Raw genomic sequence first — 25,362 nt, 5'->3', positions numbered from 1 at the left:
TAATGGGAAAACTTTCCCCGTTTATTAGTCCCCGTATTCACTATTTTAGACCAATCTTTTAAATCAAAAGGGTACCCAAAAGTTTCACCAATAAAATTTTCCCAAAACTTATGTCCAAGGGTAAATTTGTCATTCAACAAAAAAAAAAAAAAACACGGAAAATTAATCGGTAATTTAAAGCATCTTCCGGACTATAAAACTCAACGTCTTCGTAAAACAGAGACACCGTTTCGCGTTTTCCCAATTAAAAAAACAAAAACTGTTCGTTCCTCTTCTCCGTTCCTTTCCCAATTAAAACCCTGATATCAAATCAAGCCCTTTGCAACCAACCAACACTGTTTTCCATTTTCAACCCATTTTTCCATTTTCAGAATCAAAGGTAATACTTTCTTTCATTTTCGTTTTCTAATATTGACGAAAAGTTTTTGATTGCTTTGGTTATCCAGATTACCTTCCAACCGTCAATGACCCATTGGTTCACCACGGAAGAGGTGTCTTCAATTTTCCTCTTTCTAATTTTAGTGTTTTATCTTAGTGATTGAATTTTTTTCCAAATTACAGATAACCCGTCATTAATTGTTCGCACTAATGAATTTTAGGATGACTTATTTTCAATACATTTACTTTTTATTGGTTTGATACTATTCTATCGTTCTACTTAAATTTCTTTGTTTATACAGTGATAGCAGTCATTGTACATTTTCAGGACTTATCAGTTACTAAATGTGTTGTCCTGAGTTTGGCGATCATCAGGTATATTGACACTTCAGGATTTATATTTAATTTCATTGTCAGTTTCTTCGTTTTATACCGATCTTTTGTGGGTTTGTGTTTCTCTTACATGTTGATTCAAAACCCTTTAAAAAAAAAAAAAAAAAAAAATCCTTTTGCACTATGGATGCCTTGCTTTGCCATGGAAGAGGTTAGCTTAGTGTTCATATACTTTCAGCTTAGCGTTTAATTTACTTTTTCAGTTTAACCTATGCACCAATGGTGTTATGTTTAGCTTCAAAATTTAATCCACTTTCACTCGCATTCTTTTAGTTCTTTCCTACCATTCTTCTGTGGGCTTGACCGTTTGACAAGGAACAAACTTAAAACTTATCAAATTCTGATCTCAGTTGAGTGTTTTCGTTTCCTGTATTGATGGCATTCTTTTGTGGTTTATCCTGTTATGGTCCCTCAGAGCGTATAATGCAATTCTAAGGATGATTTTTCTTCTTCCCAGAACTATCATTCCAACGTATTTTTTTAGTTAAGGTTGCTGATTCTTATGGTGTACAAAAAAAATAGGAGTGGAAAGCATGACTAGCTTGGAGAATTGAAGAGAAAAATAACCGATTTAGCACCCTTTTTTTTACTTTTGGTCTCTTGAAAGAAAAATCAATCAGTGTGTTTTCACTTTTTTCAAACTCAAAAACTCCACCTTAGAACTTCTAATATCAATTGCCCTTCCATCAATTTGATTTAGTTATTTCCGCTTACAACCAATTGTACTTTAACGATCAAGTGGTGTAGTATGCATTTCTCGTTCTTTTACTGTTTGATTTTAATTTATGTTCGAGTTTCTATTTCCTAATATTTTTTAGTTTTTAGTTTTTATTAGCATAGTTCACTCCATCAACGTTGATTTTATCAGGTTAGGAGTTCAACAGTCTAAATCTCGATCCTAATTACCCCCTTATGACTTATGATTGTGTTTGTTTCCTTTAAATGGTTTTTACTTTTTAGGAACTATATCATGTATAATTGACCGAGAATTTTTCTTATTTTATTTATTTGTCTGTTTTTAGATGCATGTCTATGAATGAGTTATTTGACACCATTGCTACACAATTTTTGGTCTATTTCTTTTCGATCCTGTAAGGCTTGCTTCTTTGTTTTTTATTGCTTGAGGTCTGTGATTTTTTTTTGGAGGCACTGTGAAGTTTTGGTTCACCTTAAAACAACACAAAGTTTAAGTTGGTGAGAGTTGACTATTTGACACAAACCAACTTTGGTTTTACCGATGATAATTAAACCATATGTCGTGTTTTTAGTGTAACTCATTATGCAAGGTTGGGTTTTGAGCGGTGGTGTCATGCTTATCAGGTTAGGAGTTCAACAGTCTAATTCTCGATCCTAATTACCCCCTTATGACTTATGATTATGTTTGTTTCCTTTAAATGGTTTTTACTTTTTAGGAACTATATCATGTATAATTGACCGAGAATTTTTCTTATTTTATTTATTTGTCTGTTTTTAGATGCATGTCTATGAATGAGTTATTTGACACCATTGCTACACAATTTTTGGTCTATTTCTTTTCGATCCTGTAAAGGCTTGCTTCTTTGTTTTTATTGCTTGAGGTCTGTGATATTTTTTTTGAGGCACTGTGAAGTTTTGGTTCACCTTAAAACAACACAAAGTTTAAGTGGGTGAGAGTTGACTATTTGACACAAACCAACTTTGGTTTTACCGATGATAATTAAACCATATGTCGTGTGTTTTTAGTGTAACTCATTATGCAAGGTTGGGTTTTGAGCGGTGGTGTCATGCTTATCAGGTTAGGAGTTCAACAGTCTAATTCTCGATCCTAATTACGCCCTTATGACTTATGATTGTGTTTGTTTCCTTTAAATGGTTTTTACTTTTTAGGAACTATATCATGTATAATTGACCGAGAATTTTTCTTATTTTATTTATTTGTCTGTTTTTAGATGCATGTCTATGAATGAGTTATTTGACACCATTGCTACACAAATTTTGGTCTATTTCTTTTCAATCCTGTAAGGCTTGCTTCTTTGTTTTTTATTGCTTGAGGTCTGTGATATTTTTTGGAGGCACTTTGAAGTTTTGGTTCACCTTAAAACAACACAAAGTTTAAGTGGGTGAGAGTTGACTATTTGACACAAACCAACTTTGGATTTACCGATGATAATTAAACCATATGTCGTGTTTTTAGTCCAACTCATTATGCAAGGTTGGGTTTTGAGCGGTGGTGTCATGGTTATGGTTATCTTTTGCAGAACCCCTTTGCAGAATGAATGTTTGCCGATTGCAAAGCAACAAAGTGAAACCAGTACTAGGTATGGTTCAATTATTCATTTTTTGTTGTTTGTAGTTATGATATGGTGTGAGATTTTTTGGGCAATTGCAGCAACGAAGTTCTATTTAAATTTGTGCGTATATATACACACACATTCATATAGGTGTGTTTGTGCTTATTGAAAGAATTGGAACTCATTTTGATTAAAAGGTGGAGTTATTGGTGGAACTCATTTTGAATAAAAGGTGGAACTCATTTTGAACTCAAGTATGTTGCCAACATTATTCCCTCCCCCCAAAACCCTTTTCCATAAGTAAATAAGAAACTATTCCCTTGCAGTCTGTTGAATTTTCCCATAGAAAATTATTATTCTCTGTAGAAATGTGCCATATTTGAAAAGGATCTTTTCGCGTGCGAATTTCAGAGTCACTTCGGCTTTACTTGCAATGGTTACTGGGAATTACGAGCAAAAGAACAGCTAATGGTTGAGCAGGCACTTCTAATTTAAGGGCAGAGGTGGAATTAAGGGCAAAGGGCAGAGATGGAATTAAAGGAGAAGGCTAACAGAGAGGCTGCAGAGACCAGGCTGCGGATGGCAGCGATGCTACAAGCAGAGCAAGCTCGTGCTGAGATGCTTGCTCATCCTATGCGAGGGAATGTTTTTGGGTATCAGGCTGATGTTGGTTCGGTTGGTCATAACTTGGGAGGACCTGAACAGGTAGTTCACATGGACGAGATGGTTCATGGATGGGTTAACACACAGAGAGAGGAACAAGAACCAACTGAGGATTTCTTGAATGATGAGAATGAACCTGGAAACAGAGAGACTGGGATACAAGATGTGTGGTGGGGAGCAGGGCACTTTGATTTGAATTCTAGGTGACATAAATTGTGAGAGGAGCCTTGGACTTATTTGACATTTCTGCCTAGAACTGGACGATGATATTATATAGACAACCAAGATTCAACACTAACGCAATGGGGAAGAGCAGAAACAAAAAGAAATATAAGAAAAATGGTGCAGCTTCGATGGATATCTCGACTCCCACAGTATCAGACACTCCCCAAGCAATTGACATAACAGAAGTTACAGCTAAAGATTCTGTTAACGGTGTTCTCAACAGAAAGATCAAGAAGGGAGTGCCCATGAAGAGATCAAAGAGTGTTAGAAAGATGAAAGCCATCAAGAAGGCTATATCCAAAAATGAGAAGTCAGAAGAGAAAATCACGAAGAGTGAAAAAAAAATGTGGAGAACTAAATCTGCAAAATTGCTGTACGAATAGAGTTTAAACACCCTTAACATTGTTGAGAGCAGTAGAATGCTACAAAGGAGATGGTCTGTCGCAATGCCCTTGGCTATTTGAACAGGTCCATCTCTAGATGAAGTGTTATTACCACTTTTTGTCCTGTGGTCGTTGAGATATAATTCATTTACCCTGTACCAAGTTTTGCGTAACAAATTTTGGAATTGTCTGGGAAAGAAAAAAAAAATGAGCTCCACAATTGATATGTATATTCTTTACACATGAGGATGCTGATAGGGATCTAATTCGGTAATTGTTTCCCCCCAAAACCTTTATTTTCCCATTGAACCTTACCAAAAGCTTGCTCTTTAAGTAGGAAAAATGAAATTATTGAATTTTGTCTCTGTGCAACCTTACACGCAGTCTTTCTTTCTTTTTTTTTTTTTTGGGTTTAGGGGTATGTGACTTTATTCACCTCTTTATGGTTCAAAACCTTTGTCCAATGCAAAGGTGAATACCAAGGTGACTATTTTCCCAAGTCAAAACGAGGGTGAAGCCTTTAATCGAGATAGTGGTTGAGTTGTGAACTTCGGACGAGACGTTGGATTCCGTTTCATGTGTTTTTAAAAAAAAAAACGGTTTTTTTTTCGGACGGAATGTTTCATTCCGTCTCGCGTGTTTTCGATTTTTTTTAAAACTTTAGTCGGTATGTTTTATTCCGTCCGGTGCGTTTTTTCGATTTTTACATTCCGACGGAATCCAACATCCTGTCCGAGATTATTTTTTTCACCTTTGCATTGGGCAGCCTCACTTTGCTTTTCACCAAAACGGTGGAAAAGAGGGGAAATACTGTCGAGGTGAAAAATAGTAGCTTGCAATCCTTGCATTGGGAATGCTCTAAGGAACGATACTTAAGTTAGCGAGGCCCAGGAAGGGAACAAACAACAACAGACTTATCACGAAAATTGTTCCGTTTAGCGAAATCGTAATTATAAATACAAAAATTGTTCCGTTGTCAAGCCTAACTTCTTCTCTTGCTTCCCAATTTCTCATGTGGCATCTTTGGCACCAGGGAATAGCATTATCGTGCAAAAAAAAGGTTTGCTCATTACTATCTTCAGTCTCTTCTACAACACTTTGCATATATCAAATTTAAATGGACACAATTTTATCATTACTACATTGTTTCATCGTTTTTTTTTTTCATAGTACTATAGTGAAAGACATTAAATAGGTATGCATAAATTTGCATTTATCAATCTCTAAGAACGGACTTGAATTAGTTCTCAAGTATTGAGGGCCCTAGAAGTATGTATTTTTCAGTCCTTTTTCACTATGGTGAATTGTTTATTACTAATTATGGTGATGGAAGCAACTCATTTTAGACTCTAACTTTATGACTATATTTGGTTTTGGATATTTTTTGTTGGAAGAAATGTTAGAGCAGTATTTAAGTTCATTTTACATATTTTTTCAAATTTGTTTCATCTATTTTTTTTTCAAATTGGGATTGTTATAGTGCATTCTTCTTATATTGACAACTCATAATGCTTGGTCGAGTGTACATTAGTGCATTCATTTTGTAGCTACTGATTCACATATGAGTTATGTCGTGCTATATTTTAAATCAAATCCCGTGGAGTTAGCAATTCATCTTAATTAATTATTTTATGTCTTCTACTTTGTGTCCTACTCAAACCTACCTCTCTGTTTAAGAACGTAGAATTTAGGCCGAATATATGACATGGTAAATAAGATAGAGAATTTGGACGTAGAGAAACCAAATAAGATGGTTTGAAATTTGTGCCTTAGGTTAGTTTCAGTGACAAATAGAGAATGTGTCTCATTGTTACCCGTCCATTTATCAGGTGAAATTTACTCAAAAGCAATTAACCATATACTGTCCACAAGTCCTTTTTCCAGTCCTGGATTAGCTTAATTAAATTGTTATTTGGCAGGCAACGGATGCCGTGGTAGATTGCGAATATATACTCTTTGATTTGTCATGCAACAGTTATGTTAATAATGGTTATTAGATTTGGTTTGCCATGCAACAGACCAACAGTGATGCAACATCATTTCCGTAAATAGTTGTTCTATAAAACAGCCTAACAGGTAAGCTGCGCCTCTTTCCCTGATGTCTAAAATTCTCAGTGAGGGATAAGGTTAGGTTAGAAGCCTTCCTAAATAATCTGCAATCAAGTGATATTAAAGTGTGCAAACCAGTCAGGACTTAGATAAGTTACATTTGCATAGAGTCCGTCCTATGAAAAGTCCAATTTAGGTAGTTTTTCATCCAAGCCAAACCAACAGACATAACCCCCGAACTGCAACTATGTTAGTACCATAGGACTTTCCAACTGACCATCAAATCCTGGCCAGAGCATGCTTAATTTGGAGAACCAGGACTCAATGACTTATTCCAGAACTGACTGCATGACTATAGTTCCTGGTGTACATTGAGAAAGCTGCTAATATAAATGAACTGGGTATATGTATGCCTTGAACCTGATTCACAAGTAGCTAGCAGTTCAAGCTTTTGTAGGTATGTCATGCCTTGGTAGTTGGAAGGAAGATGGCTACAACGTCAAGCCATACTCTCTTCTTACGAGAACATTGATCCCTTTCTTTCACTTTGTAAATGGTAATGTTAGGGAAAGAGCTAATATTTGGCAACACTTCTCTTAACGAAAATGTTCCACGAGACTATCATTTGGGTCAAATTTTTTTTAATTCTCTTAAACCATTTGGGGTACACTCATATGAATCCAACAATGTTCCTCAATCACATATAAATGTTCGACAAGATAATTACACAACTAGCAACGCAAAGGTTAACTTCATTAACATAATGCCTATTTTTTTGGTAAATTAGTTTGTGGCATATAAACTAATAATTATATATTGACTAAATTACCTCTTCGAATATATTTAATCGCAACATGGCAGAGCATCAAAAAACGAATCGAACAAAGAATACAACTAGCGTATTGAAATGTTTTTTTTCTTATTGAACTTTTTAATTTACTATTCTAATTTACATGCTTTCATTACTTTGATTTTCTCCACAACAAATTTTCTTTTATAGCACGTGCAACGAACGTGCCCATTTACTAGTATATATAAAAAGAGTGGCGGGGTCTTGTCTTTTCAAAAAGAAAAAATTACCCAATTATCACTTGCCCCATAGACCAGCAATCTATATCTATCTATCTATATATCTATCTATATATATATAAAAACTGGTACATATTTTCTCTCTTCACCCTATCACCTATTTTCCAAACATAGCAATATTAGAGATTAGAGACTCCTAAAAAAAAGAGGTGGTAATAATTAGAAACACTTCTCTGCATTTGTTTAATTCTCCTTCGTCTATTCTCAAATTATTATCACCTCCCTTAAAACCCAAAACAGGAAAACAAGACGCAATAACACGACGTTTTTTTTTTTTTTTTTTTTTTTTTTTTTTTTTGGTGCGCCAAAAGCAACTCTGTTGAGACTTTCGGTTTCTCTCAAACCCAAAAACCCCAAACCTTCATCAAATTTCCAAAAAATAAAAATTAATAAATAAAAAACAATAAACCAATTCACGCCTATTTCTCATTTTTTTTCTCCAATCCAAAAATCTCCTTATATCAAAGAAAGGGCTGAACATATTTTAATTCCACAGCCACCTCTCCCATCAAAACCCTAACCATCCAATTTATTTTTCATTTTCGTCTCTCAACTCTCCTTCTTACGTTATTCTAGACACAATAGAGAAGCAAGAAACTTCGAAGTTCTTCATCTCCGAAGTCCAAAGGTACATATGAATTTTGAACTCTTCAATTCCTATATGTTTTCCTTTCCTTAACATTTTTTTTTCCACACATTACGTTGTTGTGTTTTTTGTTGATTTTCAAGGATTATCTTCAGATTTCAGAGCTAGATTTTTTCCCCCTATCCTCTATGTTACTTGGTATGTGTGTGTAAAGACTGTGTATGTGTTAGAATCTTGGATTAAATTATGCAATTGTTTTTGACATGGAAAATATTCTGAGCCTATGCTTGAACTATCGATGATCAGACCTCAATTCTTGATTTCTTTTCAACCACTGATGGTAGTAACGAAAATGTTGACTGAGTGAATTCACCACTATTTTTTCTTTCAATTTCTCAGTACGATTTTCACTTCACTCTCTTTTGCACCTATGTATATATGTCATTTGATAACTTCTTGTATTCCTGCGTATCTATTTGATTCATTATTACAGGTTAGGAAATAGAATAGTCTCAATGAATGTTTGGATGTTGCAGGGCCTATTATGGGTAGTCATACATTTTTTTAATGTCGTAAAAAAACTAAGACCCCGTCATAGTTGCAAGGACCCCTTTAGGACCCAATTCAACATTCAAAATACATGAGTACTCATTAGGAGTAAAAGGGCTCATTCCAAGTTGCATCCTACGTTTTCACAATTTTTTAAAAGCTCTCCTCAGGTAAGATACGACCTTTTAATATTAATGTATATCTTTCGATTGATTTCAATTTTGTTGTCGTGGAATAAAACTCTATGACTAACAACAAGAAGCTTTAGTCTTCTGTTTCATTGAGCCGCAACTTTTAGGGATTATACGTAATAGCCCGCCCTTAATAGTAAAAGTAACAACAAAAAGCGAGCCAAAGAGCGGAGTGAGTATTGTTTAAAGTTATCCAGTATTAACGATTAAATATTGTGTAATGTTATTCATCAGTATTTACTGGTTCGGCCTTGGGTTTGCTCCCCAATGGTCACTAGTTCGATTCCCCTCAAGGCCACTAGTGAGGTCGAATTTCCAACCAGGGCCTCGAGATTAATCGAGGTGCGTAAGCTGTCCAAGACACCCTGTTAGCAAAAAAAAAAGTATTGCTGCCCTGGGTCTACTTCGGATTGGTGATTCTTCATGTTCCCATGATAATGGGAAGTGGCTGCAATAAGTACTCAAGATTGTGACCAATTGTTTCTTCAAGATTGAGTGAGGACAACTTTTACTGTAATTGACTCTCAAGTGTTTGAGATTTTCTCAAAAGATAAGGTTGTAATTGGTGGGCAAAGTTGAGGTGTTTATTTTTGAAGGGAAAGAACAAAATGAATATTTTAGTCCATAACTTCCTTAAGAGTATGAATCTCAAGTTAGAAAGCAAAATGTTAATAATAACAATAAATTGATTTGTTATGATGTGGAGATTTATATTATTGAGCAGGTCAAGAATGGTATCAATAGCAGGTGCCGACTAGCAAAGTCGGTAAAACTTTGGGTGATAATATCAGAGGTCTGGGGCTCGAACTCTGCCAGCATCAAAGAGTTACTAATCTCATTTAAAAACAGGCTTGCCAATCAAAAAAAGAAAGAAAGAATGGTATCAATAAGAAGCATGAACCCACTTGGTCTTTGTGTCGTTAGGCGAACTTTGGTAACCACTTCACTCCCCTTTTGTGGTTTATGGTATTTTGTTTTTAAAGTGCTATGTTTGGTTCTTTCTTTGGTTTAAATATCTAATTTGATAAGAATACATCGTTTTTAAAAAAAAATTGAAATGGACTAATGTCACTGTTAGTAGTGCTTAAGTAAGAATTAGGAAGTAGGAACAACTTTGTAACTGCAGTTGTTCTTTGTTGATTCCTCTTTTTTAATAGTTAAGGTTTTTTACACTACATTTTATATTAATTGATGTGGTTCACTTTCAAGTGTCACCCATACAGGCCATGTTTTTGTGAGGTTTAATGCTGACCTTTTTTTTGCAGACACTTTAGAGTACTGTTGCACAAATGCTCAATCCTCTAGCCCATTAAATGAGAATATTTATCTGATTTTGTCAATTTCTTGGTTGGATTCCGCTGCGCTTGAACATAAAGAGATTTAACATGGTAATTCATAATATAATTTGGGTTCTTAGATATTATTGCATCTCAATTGGGATGAAAGTTGTACTTCTCTTCTCTTCTCTAATTCTATAACATGGCCATTCTTATTTAATTGCTCACTCAACGTATCACATGCTCCTTCAGTTCAAAAGATTTGATAGGTTGGTATACCATTTAAATGAGCCTTGGATATAAGCAAAAAAAAAAAAAAAATAAAAAACTGATATAGATATTTGAGATAACGCTTTCAATAGGAATTAAATTCAATTCTAACAGGATTTCCAAGTGTATAATATTTTTTTTTCTTTCTATATTTAGATGCAGGGGTTTGTTATACAGTAGCTAATAATGACTGTTTTACGCCACACCATTTGTCATAACTTAATTAAGGTGTAATATCTTATGCCTTAAGTGTGGTGACATTGGAATGCTATCTCATTGATAAATAGCTATAGATTTCCCTGAGAGTATATCATCTAACGTACTGTAATTATACTGACAGTACGGTGTTCACATGAAAAAGAGGTAAGCCTTTTTAAGTTTTCAAACATGCACTCTGGTAGAAGTGCCCCAGAGTCCATCTCTTTATATAATAAAGTAATATATAGGTATACTGACAATACCGTACGGCGTCAACTTGAAAAAGATGTAAGCCTGTTTAAGGTTCCAAACATGCACATCTCCCAAAGTGCATCTCATTATAGCCAATAATTGTGTTTAGTATTTTATTATCTATAGTGATTATTAGTCACCAACACAAAAAACTAGATTACATGGACGGATTTACATCTATTGAAATTGTACTAGGTTATATATCTTCTTTTACTAACTAAATCCTTAGAGATAAGTTGATACAAGTCTTTTAGATGTACTTTTTCTTTCATAAACAGTTGCATGAAGATCTTTATTTGCAACAAATTTTTTTATCTGCAATTATTAAATCCTAATAACATGTTCTCCAGAAAACAAAAAAAATTACTGATACAAATTATATTTCTCATCAACCTTATATCTTTTTCTATCCAGGATGGTAGATTCAGTATGTTAGAATCTCAGTTCTCCCAACTTTTCTTCTTTGTGTAGTTTGTAATTATTTAATTTGTCTTAAGTATATTTTCTTTCATGTGCAGATAAGCCAAAAAGCATTGGGGATGTGGATGGTCGCAATGTGTAATTGTGTAGAGTATGTAATTGCTTTACTCCACTCCTACTGTAATTTTGGCGTGAATGGATAAGCTGAGTTTTTTTTTTGAATGGATAAACAGAGTTCCTAATGCAGTCGATTGATGATTGATCAGGTAGAGACAAGTCTTGATTTGCCAATGAGCCATGTTTTCTTTGTTGTACACAACAATGGTGCACTCATGTTTCTAATGATGTTGTTTCATAATTTGCTCACCATCACCAATTCTTCTCAATGCTTGATTCATAGGATCCAAATTAAAAGAAATTGACATTTATACGTGGGTTATGAACTCTGTCACTTGCTTGACACACTTCGTAATTCTATTGTAAATGAGATATCGAGCTGCATGTCTACGGAAAAAAAAAAAATAATGTAGTAATGCTTAATTCAAATGGTGTTTGAATTTTCTTTTCGGGTGTATATATATCATAGGTCTAAATTTGTATTGTTCTCTTTGAAATCTTTGTTACAGGGGCAGGAGTCTAATTGTGGAATGTGGAGTAGTAGCTTCCTAAAAACATTACTCAGTAAGGTACACATCTCATTTGTTGTTTGCACATGCTTTTCAAGTAATTTGGTTGCATGATAACTAATATGTGACATTTTAACTATATGTTATGCGCCTATGCATAGTGTGTTTATAAGTGCATTACTTAACGTCTCACATATACTTATTAAATTAAAATGCATTCCAATGTTGAGCTAATTCAAAATCATGTAACAAACATTTTAAATCAATTCCTAAGGTATGTTATGTCTGAGTGAAATAGATAAATTTTGTATTAAAACAATTTGTTTCATTCACTTTGAGCCCTCTTTTTGGTTCTTACTTTTGTTATTTGCCTACTTTTTATTCTATATAGAGCGTGTCAATGTTTGGTCGCTGATTATATTATTCCCAAGATGCAAATATGTTGGATAACGCTTTCAAGTGTTGTTATTAGGGGGACATTGTGTATTAAGTATGTTGCTTTAAGTAGTTGTGTGAATAGGTAGTGGATTCACTTAAGTCACTTGTAGCCATATCCAATATATCAATTTTAACTGATGAACTGATTTCTTCTTTTAGAATTGAAGCATTAGCTGCTTTTTATGATGCGCTCCTACTTGATTCATTAGTGGGTTGCTTAAAAAATGTTCTCACTTCTCAAGGGTTCTACTCTTCCTTCTTCTCTTAATTGCTTCCTCTTTCATTGTTATATTTGCTCAATTTCTTTGGCTTTCCGTTATGCATGAGCACTTATCAAATGGAACTATGGAATATCTCATTTTAGATACACACCGTATGTAGGTAATATAACCATCGTCACAGCATGATTCTGAATTTGCTCACCCACCTTAATTGCGTAGATATGTTTCAATTTATAATTTCATACATATTTTACTTCATTAAGTAATTTTATTTCCGTTCTACTGGGTTGAACATGGAATTGAAATAAAATTGCTTGGAATTTTGTCAAACTGATAAATTTTGGCCATTTTGATTTGTTTGATATTCTAATATATATTTCAAATGCTCATATATTGCAATAATAGTGTTTGTGGATTTTTTTGCATAATCATACCATCAATTGCTTCTTTATATAATTTGACCGAGTGTTTATGCAGGACATTCATTTGTACATTGCATTCTTTTAGAAATAGATTTCATTTAGAAATGAAGTCTTAGTACCTAAACCTACCAAATCTTATGGGCACAAAAAAAAAAAAAACTAAACCCATATTTCTTCTCTTTGGCATGCTCTACAACCAAAACCCACGAAGCCTCCATTTGCCAACCAAAAACCAAACAACAAAGCCATTCTTTTCAATCCATCGGTCTCCATTCTCAAGCCAATCTCTTTCACTTTATGTCGAATATTTACGGGTATGTATTTTTTTAATCTCCTTCACTTGATTTACTTCAATTCTGAGTTTCAACTAACATCATCTATCTTCTCTCTTGATCACAATTTTAAGAACTAATAAGAGGAAAGATTCGCCAGGTGTGAAATCTCATTGTATTCGAAAATAGTTTGGACTATTGGCAACCTTGATTTGAGAGTTTGTAATGATATGATGACTGTAATTGATGATATCTCATCATTGTATGTACCAGTGTACTCGTACACCTACGAACAACCATCATTGGGTACTACTATAAGAGCCGCTCACTAATGTGGCGTACTTGCTTGCCCACTACTGTGGCATTCCCGCTTGCTTACTAGTGTTGCATTCTGGCGTGCCCACTAGTGGAGCAATGACACTACCCACTAATGTAGCACCCAAGTTATATATAGCAGGTCCGAAGATATGTCAAGGGATTTTTTCCATATAAAGCTTTTGGAAAGATTTTTGTACAAAGAGGGAAATATCTCATCAAATAAGGAAATGATATCTTAGGCAAAAAGAAACTTAACATATTCATTTTCCTATAAATACCCAACAATCATTTCAACAAAGAACTATGTTCAAGAAGAGACTTGATTCCAGAAAGTGATTTAGATACGTAAGCAGCCATTGATGGTACAGTCTCAATCAATTCTACATACAACAATCTCCCTAACAAGATCGTTAGTGTGTCTGGGTGAGTTCTTACCCAAACATAATTGGCGGCGTTTGTGGTTTTACCAACGAACCTTCTTCCACGTTCTTTCTTCCAAGCACCATTAATGGCAAAAACTACAAGGTCCCAAGTGAACAAGAATGCAAGAACACAACAACAACAACAACAACAACAAAAAATCTAGAAGTTCTAATAGATCAGGAAGTGATAGATCAACCCGCTGCAACAGATTTGCAAAATCAGCCTTCACAACAACAAGTGCCATGACAACCCAGATCTAGATGTCTGCCACCTCAGGTTTCAGTTACTCACCTTCAAGATCTAGATGCTACAAATGCAAACAAAGTAGATCTAGAAAATATGGCGAAAATGATGATTACGTTACGCTAGAAATGATGCGTCAAAAGTTCATAAGAGAGAAGGAATGCAAAAAAAACTTGCAAAAGCAACTGGACAAAGGGAAGCAAGTACAAAGGGATGACGTTGATGCTTCATCTTACACACTAGCAAGAACCCCCAGATATGGTGAAAACCAGAGTGTATTCAACCGAATACAAGATAATAACGGCAAATCCCATCCATTGGAATCCATCCCCGAACATTGTCAAAATCACTTGAGGTTAATAAGACATCCTTCCCATTCAAGAAGGCGATCAAGATCTCAAAATACCAACAACATGCCAGGTTCATTGAACGTGATCGTAGCACGTCAGAAAGGTGGACAACAACCACCATAAGAGGCAGTGCTAGACGCCAAGATCATGATCTTAGAGCCGAATTGCAACATGACCTTAGACATGGTTTGAATGTAGCAAACCAGTACAGAAGGTTCAACGCAGGTCAGCCCAGAGCGCGACCACACCAAAGAAACTACTCCCCAGTTCGCCAACATAGCCCATATTATTGGCACAGGTCCCGCAGCTAAACGAACCATCAAACTCTAGAATTAAGCAACAACTAGGGGCAGCAACACCGTGAGATGCAGCATAGGAAAGTTACTTCTCAAATCAAAAGTCAAGAAGCTATAGGAGCAGCATTTACGGAGCAACAAATCAAAGACATCATAAAGAAAACAATGAGCAATGCAGGTGTGGTTGAAACTCGATGGAAAGACCTTGCAGTGAATGAAGATGTCATTGGGCGATTTTCTCTGATCATACAAAATGCAAAACATCAAGATGGCTTCAAACAACCAGACCTTCCTAAGTTTGATGAAGCAGGAGGTAACCCGAACGATCATATCATGGAATTTAAAAGCAGACTAATTCTATGGTGTGGGGATGGACCCCTCTTATGAAAACTTTTTCCGTCTACATTAAAAAGAGAAGCTCTCCGTTGGCTCTCCGGCCTGCCAGCTCGTTCTATCACATCACTCCCAGCATTAGCAAGTCAATTCACAGATCGGTTCAAGCATAATTGGACACGTCCTAAGGATGTCAACATCTTGCTAAATACCAAGCAACAAAAGGACGAAACTCTGGCAAAGTTCGTAATTCATTTCCACTAAGTGCAAGCAGAGGTTACTGACGTCCCTAACGTAATGATCATTCATGCATTCAAGGAAGGGGTCCATTTCGATAAAAATGGAATTTACAATTCTCTTATACGGGACCCCCCGCAATCCAAGTCCAATTTGTTTACACAAGCACAACAGTTTATTAACATCGAAGAAGATGTTAGAGCAAAAGCCTCAAGAGACAAAGATTATTTTCGGAGTAAAGATTCAAGTGATGGTAAAGCCAAACAGATGCAAAACACTGCGGAAGGACAACAACAAAAATCAGATTACAAAATGTCGAACACGGTTCGCGAAGAAATGAAGCTCACTCCATTAAAAGCCAAATATGCAACGATATATGAGAAGATTAAAGAATGCAACTTACTTTTTCCTCCAATGCCCTTACTTGAAAACACCAAGTCTAGAAGTGACAAAAATCTTTGGTGTCATTTTATAATGATTTCGGTCATGAAATTGAGGATTGCAAATCCCTCATGGGAAAGATACAGAAGTTAGTTGAAAAATGGATAGTTAAACGAGTTCTTACTTTCAAAGACTGTGAAGCAAAATTTAGCAATGACGGGCTACAATGTCATACTAGCTGGTCACGCCAAAATCAATGACATTTAACGAAAAAGGCAGAAGTATGAGCAACGAGCCAAGTTTGGTTTCTTGCGTGAATTTTATTACGTAAATAACATTGATTTTGTATTAGGAATTCGTTCAGAAACTACCGAACAAAGTCCCTTATGTTTTAGTGATAAAGACCTAATTGGTGTCCATCATCCTCATTATGATACGATCGCCATCTCTGTTTTCATTGGATTATGGCGAGTTCAGCGCATAATGATAAACACTGGGAGTTCTGTCAGCGTCATTTTTGCAGGTTGCTACAAGAACATGCATCTTTTAGAGAATTTGGTGGTTGCGGAAAATAATCCAATAGTCGGTTTCGATGGAACAACAACAACCCCAGTGGGTTGAGTTTCTTTACCAGTCACACTCATGGACAAGATGGCAGACATTGAATTAATTCTGACAAATTACAAATCCCTTTATAATGCAATCTTAGGAAGGGATTGGCTCCACAGTATGGGGACAAGATGTCTCTACTTTTATCGAGGCGATCAAGTTCCCATCCCTCGAAAAAATTTGTAAAGTATGGGGCGACCAGATAGCTTCCCACAACTGCCATAAAAAAGTCTTGGAGGAGTATCGTCAGTATGATATGCGAGGGAATACAGTTCTCAGCAATTCGCAGGAGGTGTCTAAGTCAGAATCAATACCACACAATATTTGTAATGTTAGTTCACGAAATGAAAGGCCGCCGACTATAGACCGCCTCTTAGAAGTGCAAATTGGGAATTCAAGGGCGAAACAACTTTCATATCGGCGAAACTGTTAGAAAATAAACAAGCGGAGATGATTGCACTCCTCAGAAAAAACAAGACGATATTTGCTTGGTCAGTGGAATAGATGCCTGTAATTAGCCCATATATTGCATGCCACACGCTTGATATTGATCCTACAATCAAGCCAGTGCGGTAGAAACCTAGGCATATTTAACTGGATAGAAAACTCAAGGCCAAAGAAGAGATCAATCGTTTACTCTCAGTCAAGTTTATTCAGCCAGTTTCATATCCTGCATGGTTGTCTAATGTAGTGGTAGTACCTAAGAAAGATGGTAAAATGAGAGTGTGCATCGATTTCACAAACCTTAACAAAGCTTACCCAATTCATCCCTACACTCTTCCACGAATATCAAAATTGGTAGACGCCACATCTGGCCACCCGTGATTATCATTTATGGATGCTTCTTCAGGATACCACCAGATTCCGCTATCTATTAAAGACCAAGAAACGACTGTATTCATAACTGATCAGGGAATTTTCTGTTACCAAGTCATGCCTTTTGGTTTAAAAAACACAAGTGCCATTTATTAGAGGATGATTAACACCATATTCGGAGATATGTTAGGTAAAATAATGGAGGCGTACATTGACGACATGGTTGTAAAATCCAAGCATAAGAGAAATCACATCTCTGACTTCCAATTAGTTTTTGACAGAATTGAAGAATTCAACATGCGGCTCAATCTTTCAAAATGCGCTTTTGGGCTAATCTTTGGCAAATTTTTGGGGTATTTGATGACTCGCCAAGGCATTGGAGCTAACCCAAAGCAGATCTGATCCATTCAAGCCATGCCATCTCCAAAAACAAAAAAGGAGATTCAGCAGCTCATAGGATGCTTAGCAGCTTTCAACCACTTCATCTCTAAGTACTCAAACAGATGTCGTCCTTTCTTTCAGACTTTAAAGGACTCATCAGGGTGGAATGATGACTGTGAAAATTCTTTCCAATCCATCAAGAAATACTTAGTCTCGCCACCAATTTTGGCCAGCCCAGCCACAAGGCAACCTGTCGGAGTTTACTTGGCCGCTACAGACACTGCAGTCAGTGTACTGTTCATCGATGGAGAAGACGGTCGTTCAATTTTCTTCATTAGTAAGACCCTAACGAGGGCGGAAACTAGATATGCGAGAGTTGAAAAAATCGCTCTAGCATTGGTTCATGTTGCCAGACGCCTCAAGCCATACTTCCAAGGAAGATTAGTTAAGGTATACACTGAATACCTACTTCACAAAGTTTTTCACAGTGCTCAGGAATCAAGTAGACTGGCTGAATGGGACATCTATTTACACGCTTACAATATTGTCTTTGAACCTCGCATTCTAGAAAAGGGTCACACCCTTGCATCCTTAATAACAAATTTTCCAATTGACGATTTTGGCCCTGAAATCAACCAAGACAACGACATCTCTAGTGAAGCGCTAGCAGTTGGGGGCGAGAAAGCCCCAACAAATCTTATGGCCCTATCACCCGATTCATAGATGGTTTACATAGACAGCTCACATAACAAAGCCGGCTCTAGATTAGGATGTGTTTTTATCAAGCTAGACAATTACTAGTTTGGGTGGACAGTTCGTTCCTTAGAACTGGTCCTTGAAGTAATCTTCTTTTGTTTTCCAGATTATCAATCATCAATAAAATGCATTATTCCACATTTCTTTATTTTCATTCAGTTAGTTAGTTAGTAAAAAATAATATATATCGATTGCCCAGTTACCATTCTTAAAGATAAACAGTTGATATGAAAGCTAAACTATACAAAACATATACAAATTTAGAAGTCATGGAGTTTGCATTTTCAACATCTCTCTCTATACACCAAAAAGTCACAGAGTTTGCATTTACAATAACTTATTATGTGCATCACCAAGTCATGGAGTTTGCATTTTCAACACCTCTCTCCATGCACCAAAAAACCGTGGAGTTTGCGTTTTCAACACCTCTCTCCATGCACCAAAAAGTCGTGGAGTTTGCTTTCTCAACACCTCTCTCCATGCACCAAAAAGTCGTGGAGTTTCCATTTTCAACACCTTTTTCCATGCACCAAAAAGTCATGGACTTTGCATTTTCAACACCTGTTACCATACACCAAAAAGTCGTGGAGTTTGCCTTTTCAACACCTCTCTCCACGCACCAAAAAGTTATGGAGTTTGTGTTTTCAACACCTCTCTTCATGTACCAAAAAGCCATGGAGTTTGCGTTTTCAACACCTCTCTCCATGCACCAAAAAGCCGTGGGGTTTGTGTTTTCAACACCTCTCTCCATGCACCAAAAAGTTGTGGAGTTTACGTTTTCAACACCTCTCTCCATGCACCAAAAGGTCATGGAGTTTGCATTTTCAACACCTCTCTCCATGCACCAAAAAGTCGTGGAGTTTTCGTTTTCAACATCTCTCTCCATGTACCAAAAAGTTATGGAGTTTGTGTTTTCAATACCTCTCTCTATGCACCTAAAAAAAAAGTTGTGGAGTTTGCGTTTTCAACACCTCTCTCCATGCACAAAAAAGTCATGGAGTTTGTGTTTGCCACACCTTACTCCACGCATCACCAAGTAATGGAGTTTGCATTTGCAGCACCTTTCTCCATGCACAAACAAAAAAATCATCAAGTAAGCAGTGGCAAACTATGGGTTCTCCTTACTAAATTAGCATTAACTGATTTAGTTAACTGCACACGGTCAAAGTCACTAAGTTTACTTGATCCAAGCTACCCGCTAGTTAAGTCGATCTCAAAATTACAAAACGTACTAAGTTAAGTTAACCTTAACTAAGTTATTCAGATGGCATCACATATATTTTAATCACACTGTTTCATTCTTTTGCAGTAATATTATGTTTTATTCTTCGCCGCAAGGAACAAATTCCATCAGATGAAAAGGAGGCGGTGTATGTACCAGTGTACTCATACCCCTACAAACAACCATCATTGGGTACACTATAAAAGCCACTCACTAATGTGGCGTACTTGCTTGTCTGCTACTGTGGCATTCCCGCTTGCCTACTAGTGTTGCATTATGGCGTGCCCACTAGTGGAGCAATGGCACTACCCACTAATGTAGCACCCAAGTTATATATAGCAGGTCTGAAGATATGTCCAGGGATTTTTTTTTCATATAAAGCTTTTGGAAAGATTTTTGTACAAAGAGGGAAATATCTCATCAAATAAGGAAATGATATCTTAGGCAATAAGAAGCTTAACATATTAATTTTCCTATAAATACCCAATAATCATTTCAACAAAAGAACTACGTTCAAGATTCAAGAAAGTGATTTGGATATGTAGGCAGCCATTGATGGTACAGTTTCAACAATTCTACATACAACAATCTCCCTAACAAGATTGTTAGTGTATTTGGGTGAGTTCTTACCCAAAGAATCTTGGTTTTCATTTTTTGTGTTGTTTTAGTGATTTTTTATTTTGGTTTTTGTAGAAAAAAGGATTATTATATAGTTATCAATTCGTTCAAGAGGTGTGTTTTCTTGGTCTGATTTTTCTGGGAAGCTCAACCTCTTCTTCATCACCAGGTATTCATGCCTATCAACCTATCATGTCTTCCTATTCTATCAAGTAAGATGTCTTCATTGTCTTCTTATCTCTTCATGGTTGATAAGCTTTTTTTACACGAAATGTTCATTGTCTTCTTATCTGTTTTGTTTTAATAATTTTATTTATTTTTTGATATATGGGGGTTCTTTTTTTTTTTTGAATTTGTTGAATTGAGTTATTGACAACATGATAAAAATAAGTATGTGAATGGTGGAGAAATTTACTGACCAATCCAAGTGATTGATGCTAAGGACTCAGTTGTTCGTTGGATTATTTATGTTGGTGCAAGAAGAGCAAAAATAAAAGGAAAAACAACATCACTATTAGTTTTGTTGGTCGTTGGTATTGTTGTGCTTATTTAAGCTTAACTCGGGTGATGGAAAAAGCTTTGTATTATTTTTCAGTTTCAAAATTGAATATCCAATGCTAGAACCACTAATGGCTTATAGTGCATGTAATTTTAGTTTGCGCCAGGGTATTTGTGTACCTTTGTTAATTTCAGTGACTGTCAGGTATAGGCAAAAAATTGAAAGTTGGTAACTTAGTAAAAGCCACTTTAAATGGAAATGTATGACAAATCAAGACTAAGTTTTTTTTTTGTACAATTGATTCCTTCTTTTTGATATTAAGTTTTACATGCAATCGCATTGTCATTGGATGACACCCATTTTAATAGTTGTTGAGAATGTATGTCAGATCCAAGTGAAACTCTTATTAGTTTTGTGTTTTTATGTTTCACTATTTACAATTTTTATTATTGGAGCTTACCTAAATCATGTGTAACCAAAATCATGTGTAGTATAATCACTTGGAATTATATGTTGATTTCTTCAACGGTCACTTATTTTATTCTCTTTACTATTCTTCTTATCTTTCATTTGTTAATCTTAGATTAAGAATTATTTTGCTTTCTGCCTTGGTAGGGGAATTCCTTTGCAATGGATAGTAAGATCTTTCAATCTAAGCCTGATCAAGTTGTGTGGCTTAGTGTTGTAATCCCTTTCGACGGATTGGTTTTACTTTATAAAGGTTATTTGGTTTCATCTTAATTGGCACTATGCTAAGTTGAAACTGAAAGTGTAACACTATGCTTATTTCTTCTTTTAGGCATGTGTTCAATAGTTATTTGCTGTTTTCCCTTTTAGGCATTATGTTCTGTGGGAAAAGATACCATGTTGCATATCCATCTATTAGTGTTCTCAAATTCAGGGGAATACTGTGTGGTGCATATCTATGTAATAGGGCAATTATCACTCACACATGGTAGTATATCATTTGTTGTCCTAGACTCTTTGATAAATGATACCTTTTTGATATGTAAATAATGAAACTGATAGATTAGATTTGACAGTGCTACTCATACATGGAAACGGGTTTTGGTTGTCTTGATTTCTATATATTTGAATAGGTCATTGATTGTATTGTGGGCTCTTATTTGGAGGAACCATTTTTGTACTTAATTATAGAAGGTTAGCTTTCCTTGAGGTGATCCTTTAAGTCGTAAGTTACATATTAACTTGGTCCTTTATAATTAAACATTTCTCTTATTGTTATGTTAGAGTTTTTTGTTTCCTTAAGCTAAGAAATATTGCTAAATTTTATTGTTATAAAATAGGTAAGATAGAGTTTGTTTATTTCTTGATAATCTATCGAGACAATCCACTTTTTGGTCATTTTATTAATGAACACTACAAATTATAGTAGTTTAAAAACCATAGTCTCAACTAAATAGATTTGCTAAAACAATATGTTGCTTTTGCTAGAGGAATCATTGACGAATACCAAAATCAGTATTTTACACGCCTTTGACCTAAGACACCATATTACAAGTATAGTTTGTAAGCTACCATTGGAAGGTAGTGTTCTTCATGCTTAGATTTTTGTGTGCATATCTTGCAGTCAAGAAACCTACTATCTACAATTAATCTGAAAGGACATAATGGGAGCTTATTTCTACTCGCGGAGGTGTTCCCTATCACCACACCACTAATTTATGCTCTCTTAGTAAGGTTTTATTCCAGTAATGAAGATTGTAAATGCAAATGATCACGAATTGCTTAGCCTGGTAAATTTTGGGTTTTAAATGCATTACATTGATGACTCTTTATTTGTTGTAGTGATGTTTCCCCTGCCTTTTTTTGGATCATTTATATGTTTCTAGATTGCAAAACAAATCTCTGATGTTGTAACGAGTCTAATACATGGGAGGTCATAAAAGCGAGTTTAATACCTTTTGCTTTGAGGTTCCGTTGGTCTTTGTATAGGCATGCATCCAAATGAAGAGTTGGCTATTTATTAGTGGAGTGGACATTTGGTATTGTCAATAGCAGGCTGGGAAGGTTTTGATGCATGCACGCAAAAGTATTTTTTAAAGAAAATTGGTTATAGTTTTTGATATGATACTTTTGACCCCAAGTAGTATTGATCAAGACAAATGATTATTGTTCTGGCTAAATATGGTATTTTTGTTGAGTCTGCTACTAAAGTCGACAAAAAATAGGACAGGGGATTCTATTACGATTGAAGGCGCCATTGATTTGATTCCACATCAAAATACACGTGGGGTGAAGATCTTTATACTTCTTGGTGTTTACAGGTTAGTACCTAATGAAGGTGTTATTAAGAAGGGGACTAGAGGAGTTAGATATGGAGGCTTCAACAAGCGAATAACTTTCTAGCAGTTAAGCTTTGGTATTCTTACTTGACTACGGGTAAGCATATATACCTAAATATCTAAATTAATTATATTAGATATTGCAGGTTACAATAAAAATATCTATTTGTATTAATTCCAAGTTGCAATGCAATTCTCTACTGTAATTACCCTTATCTGTATTTTATTTTTCGTGCTCAATTTGATGATTGGTTGGAGTTTTCCTTTGCTAAGTTATGATATGAGTTTCCGTTGATTACTAAAGTTTTTTTTTTTTTTATATACGCTTTTGTGTACCAGCATTATAAAAGCAAGAAATGAGGCTCACCCCTTGGTTCTAACTCGGTTGAGTATAAACTCCCTCCCATCGACCCATATCACATAACCTCTCTATTATTTAGGTCTTGTTAAATAACCTCCCTGTTTTCCAAAAAAAAGATAAAATATGGTATGTTTTTATTTCCCATTTTATTTTATTTCCCTTTTAACCCTTTTGGGATTGAAAATTTTCCGACGATATGTAAATGTATATATATATATATAACTATATTTACATAGTCATTGGAGCGATAAAAACTTAAATTTACATAGTAACTTTTGGGATTGAAAATTTCTCCCGACACTTGACATAATATATGTAAATGTATTTTTACATAGTCATATATATGTAAGACTATATTTATATAGTCATTGGAGCTATGAAAGCTTAAATTTACATAATAACTTTTGAAATTGAATTTTTTTTGACACCTGACAAAATATATGTAAATGTATTTTTACATAATCATATATATGTAAAACTATATTTACATAGTCATTGGAGCTATGAAAACTTATATTTACATAGTAACTTGATCTATGTAAATTTAAATTTACATAGTAACTTGACCTATGAAAAATTAAATTTTCATAGAGAAGACAGGTCGATCATAATTTATACAAAATTATTTGAAATGAACAACAACTCAAAAAGATTTCATTTTTGAATTGAAAAAAACTTGACTTTCATATTCAAAATATTCAAAGAGATTTCATCTTTGAATTGAAAAAATAGACAATTCTTAGATCCGGTTTTGAGTGGAAGAAACAAAATTTCCAAATCTTGATATTGTTTCTCAAATCTAATTTGTTTAGTTGGAGAACAACAAATTTCAAGAGAAATTGATTGAGAGAAAGAAAAGAAGAATTTCGTATTTGAAAAAACATGAAAGAATGAGAGAAAGTGAGAAAGAAAGAATTTCGGTTGTTTTGTCATCTTATCTTCTATGTTAATTTGGTTTTGCAGGATATCTAGGATTTACAAGAAGAGAGGATGCGGCGAGAAGAAAAAGAGAAGATAAATTTGAGATCTAGGGTTTTATGTGTGGGGGGTATTTTAGTCAGTTTGGGTATTTTAAAAAAATAAGGGGTTTTTATGGGTTAGTACGTAATGAGGGGGTTTTTATGCCGGGTATATATCAACCAGGGAGATTAAACCCAAAATCTGCATTATAAAGAATGATTTTTATTATTTTTATTTTTTTTTGGAATCAATTCTTAAGTTGAACACTTGAATATAGGCTAATGGATTATATTGAAGGCATATTAACGTAAATTTTGGTATGCCCGACCTTCACTAAATCATTTTTAGAATATGTTCTTTCGGAAACTGGAATTCTAAGTAAGCTTTTATAACACAGACAAAATTAATATGGTTGTAATTTTGTTTGAATATTGGATTTAAGATAAACTTATATTGATCATTTTTATTTTGTTGCAATAGGTGTTTGTTTTGATATTTTTGAAACAATTTAGTCATGTTACAATTTGTTCTGTATTCATCAAAGTTTAATCATACACAAGTTTAGGAAAGTGACTTACTAAAGCATTGAAATGGTTTAAAGATTAGTGCCTTAGCGGTCAATGTTGACTGAGCTCATCACCCATCAGAAAGTTGATCTTGAATTGACCTATAAATTGATACTTAGAAAGTTACTACGTATCATTCTCAAGGTTTTAAAAAGTCGATCAGGTTGTGGAAACCCTTAATATTCAAATATCAAATTCTTACTCAATCACCTTTAGGAATTTCTTTGTAAATATCTTAAGTATTGTGTGGCGAAACAATATACTCATGTTAGCTATATATGGGAACAAATTATCTCTTCACAGTGGTATCTTTGCATTTGAAGTTAAAGAGCATAGAGCATGCACATATTGAGGATATATCAGTTTTGGCATTATTTTGACTTTGTACCAATTTTGTTTTGCTGGGTAAGACATCTGTTGACTTTGTACCAAGACTATCATTCTAGGACGTGAATTGCAATGCATTCTAGGACTATCGGTTTTGTATCGGTTAGCTATATGCGGTTTTGTATTCC

General features: G+C 34.9%; 1 long non-coding RNA gene across 2 annotated transcripts; it reads left to right on the top strand.

Annotated features, from left to right (window-relative positions):
- The first annotated feature begins 7,761 nt into the window (after positions 1–7,761).
- Positions 7,762–24,858, top strand: LOC147519822 (uncharacterized). Of its 2 annotated transcripts, XR_015212339.1 has the most exons (10): positions 7,762–8,078; positions 9,501–9,710; positions 10,042–10,164; positions 11,292–11,344; positions 11,427–11,459; positions 11,820–11,879; positions 20,083–20,155; positions 20,231–20,324; positions 22,943–23,057; positions 24,285–24,858. It is a non-coding gene; the product is annotated as an uncharacterized LOC147519822 (long non-coding RNA). The 2 variants fall into 2 exon arrangements; XR_015212338.1 differs by having other exon boundaries at positions 11,292–11,459.
- The last annotated feature ends 504 nt before the right edge of the window (positions 24,859–25,362 follow it).

Source organism: Coptis chinensis, chromosome 2 (genome assembly GCF_015680905.1).
Source record: "Coptis chinensis isolate HL-2020 chromosome 2, ASM1568090v1, whole genome shotgun sequence".
Taxonomy (NCBI): Eukaryota; Viridiplantae; Streptophyta; class Magnoliopsida; order Ranunculales; family Ranunculaceae; genus Coptis; species Coptis chinensis.
This window is presented reverse-complemented; position numbering and strand designations above follow the sequence as displayed.